At 43.3% G+C, this 3,270-nt stretch overlaps 2 non-coding genes across 2 annotated transcripts; both read right to left on the bottom strand.

Moving 5' to 3' along the window:
* Positions 1-294: 294 nt before the first annotated feature.
* On the bottom strand, positions 295-366 carry TRNAD-GUC (transfer RNA aspartic acid (anticodon GUC)). Its single transcript has one exon. It is a non-coding gene; the product is annotated as a tRNA-Asp (tRNA).
* A 795-nt stretch (positions 367-1,161) lies between these two features.
* On the bottom strand, positions 1,162-1,233 carry TRNAD-GUC (transfer RNA aspartic acid (anticodon GUC)). The gene has a single exon. It is a non-coding gene; the product is annotated as a tRNA-Asp (tRNA).
* Positions 1,234-3,270: the final 2,037 nt, after the last annotated feature.

Here is a 3,270-nt window from a genome sequence, read left to right as displayed (position 1 = left end):
TTTATCATATTTTTACAAGTTCCAATTTGCAATAAAATTTCAATGAATATATAATTTTTATTAATCCATTGTTCAACACGGAAGGAAAGATATTTGGACTAAATTGACTTATTATTTTAATATTTAATTAGATGTATTTGGAGATTCGTCTCATATACGTTGCGCACTGTGCTTCGGCATGGTGGAGGTTGTGAGGTTAAAAAAATGTATTTATGCAATTATTAAAGCAATGCATCAATAGTATTATATGTTTTCAAAATCAATATAAAATTCATGGAATAGCAAGAAAAAATTCTCCCCGGCGGGGAATCGAACCCCGGTCTCCCGCGTGACAGGCGGGGATACTGATCACTATACTACCGAGGACTGATTACGGTTACACAAATTCTTGAAAAATATTTTTTGTAGCTTTTTCATGCATAGGTGTAGTTCGCAAATTCAGTATCAATGCGATTTTTTGGGTGGCAATAACAGTTGAAGTTTTACCAACATAAAATAAGGAAAGTAGCGCCAGGATCTAAAAACAAGCTGCAGGTAACAGGAATGTCCCCCATGGAGAGTAACTAGGGATGGAAGGGAAATCTTAAAAAGATAAAAGGCAAAGCAAACAATACTGTAAAGAGCACTACATATTTAAAGGCATTCTAATGAGGTCATGCGGAGATAAAGGGTTTTTTTACAACAAAACACACGAGGTTAGTGTAAGTGCATGCAATTGAGTAGAACGAATTATTCCCTGGACACTGAGGGTGGCAAGTGGAATTTTTGCTAACTATAGCCCTGCAGTTGCTCTCCCGTATTGTCCGTGGGAAGTAGTCCTTGAGTCAGCCAGTTCTGGCACCTATTTCCCGAATTTTGTATACATGATCCTAGCAACCAATGTATGTTAGAGTGCGAATAATTTCAGAGACCTCGGTGCTGAAACATGCGCATCTGAAATTATTCAGTAAGTTACAACTACCATTGAATCGTCTTTCTTCTAATGATTCCCACCCCAACTCCATAAGCATTTCAGCGACGCTTTTCGTTTTACCGTAACAGTATTCAACGAAACGGGCTAAAAAAGTTTTTAACGGAATTATTAAAGCGATGCATTAATAGATTTATAACTTTTCAAAATCAACACACAATTTATATGCTATTATACACTAAGAAAAAATTCTCCCCGGCGGGGAATCGAACCCCGGTCTCCCGCGTGACAGGCGGGGATACTGACCACTATACTACCGAGGACTGGTGACATGCTGACAAATTCCTGGAAACTAATTTTTGTGGCTTTCTCATGCATGGGTTTAGTCCGCAAATTCAGTATCAATGCGATTTTTTGGGTAGCAATATCAGATGAAGTTTTACCAACATTAGATAAGGAAAGTAGCGCCAGGGTCTAAAAACACTATCTTAAAAAATCGTTGCCCGCATTTCTGTAGCACAAAGTGGGGGAAACTACCTTTACCTCGCAAAACTGGCTATGAAAGTACGGTCGCTAAATCCGGGGTACAACTGTAATTAATACTTGAGCATACGAGTTTTATTAGATGGAAAAATATAGCTGCATGGCACAGTGATAAATCATAACCCCAACTACTAATTCTAAATAAACAGCGACTAAATGGCTTTTGCATTCTCAATTATGGAAGATATACCCTGTCCAAGGAATTATGTTGTACGAAAACATCAGGTAACTGATATTATCGGCATTTATTCACGATTTCATGCAGCATATCAGTAAAACACTTATTCTCCCATCACATTACTCCTGATGTAATGTCTAATGTAAGTCCGATCCACTGCTGAAATTAAATTTAAAATACTTCGCCTTTCCACATAAAAAACTTTTATTACGACCTAGGTTTCGTTATGGTATAACATCATCAGGTAAAAATACAAGTCAAACACAGTACAGGGTTCGTCCGCAAAATAAGTGTACTGATTTTTTCCCGCCGCTCCAGGCGCGCCCAGCACCGCTCTGACGGGCTGCGATTGGAGGGGGGTATGTTGGCAAGCGACGCTGAAAAAGGCAGTCGGCCTGAGCTGTGGTGTAGTGAGGAGCTCTGTTAACGCGAACCTCCACGCTCGACCCACGTCACGGAACGCGATGCCGAAGCAGCGCTATTCCATCAAATTTGCGGTAAAGCTTGGGAAATCGTCTACCGAAACTGTCGGTATGATTAACCAGGCTTACGGGGAGTCAGCCATGTCCAGAAACATGATCTTTCGGTGGCACAAGATGTTCGTGGAGGGCAGAGAAGAGGTCGACGACGAACCACGGCCTGGACGCCCATCAACGACACTCACCGACGAAAATGTGCGAAAAGTTCGCGATTTACTGAACTCTGATCGTCGTCTTAGTGTTCGGATGATAGCAGAGCAGTGTAATGTGCCAAAAACAACAGTGCACGAGATTATTAGGGAGCAATTACAGATGCGAAAAATTTGTGCAAAGTTGGTGCCGAAAGTGCTCAATGATGATCAAAGACTCAATCGTTTGGAAATCGCGACACAACTTACGGATCACTGCAAAAATGATCCACATTTTTTAGAGAACGTTGTTTCGGGTGACGAGACGTGGATCTTTGAGTACGACCCGGAGTCGAAGAGACAAAGTGCGGAGTGGCACACCCCATCATCACCCCGTCAAAAGAAAGCTCGCATGAGCAAATCTCGGATCAAGGCGATGCTCATTGTCTTTTTTGACAAAAGGGGAGTCGTCCACTACGAATTTGTGCCTGAACGACAAACTGTAAATGCTGCATTTTACGTCCAAGTGCTCGACAGGCTTCGAAAACGAGTCGCCCGCGTCCGGCCAGCGATCAAAAACATCTGGCGGCTGCATCACGACAATGCGCCGTCTCACACCGCGCTTGTCGTGTCGGACTTCTTGGCCAAGCACGGCGTGGCAACGCTGCCGCACCCGCCCTACAGCCCGGACTTGGCACCACCGGACTTCTTTCTGTTCCCGAAGATAAAGAGGAGTTTGAAAGGAACGCGTTACGGGACGCCGTCAAAGAGGCCGTGACGACGTGTCTTCGAGAGGTTCCCGATGATGCCTTCGCGGGAGCGTTCCAGGAATGGGAACGCCGCTGGAACAAGTGTATCGACTCACAAGGGTCCTATTTTGAGGAATATTAGCTTAAGATATGTAAAAGTGTAATAAATTTTTTTTCCTGAGCTCAGTACACTTATTTTCCGGAGGAACCCTGTATATATAGCTGTGGACGGAGGGGCAGAGGAGGGAGGGAGGAAAGCAAGGATCGGTTGAGGTAGGAAGAG

Source organism: Hetaerina americana, unplaced genomic scaffold (assembly GCF_022747635.1).
Source record: "Hetaerina americana unplaced genomic scaffold, ioHetAmer1.1.p SCAF_15, whole genome shotgun sequence".
Taxonomy (NCBI): domain Eukaryota; kingdom Metazoa; phylum Arthropoda; class Insecta; order Odonata; family Calopterygidae; genus Hetaerina; species Hetaerina americana.
Note: the sequence above shows the minus strand (reverse complement) of the source record. Positions and strands in the feature narration are given on the sequence as shown.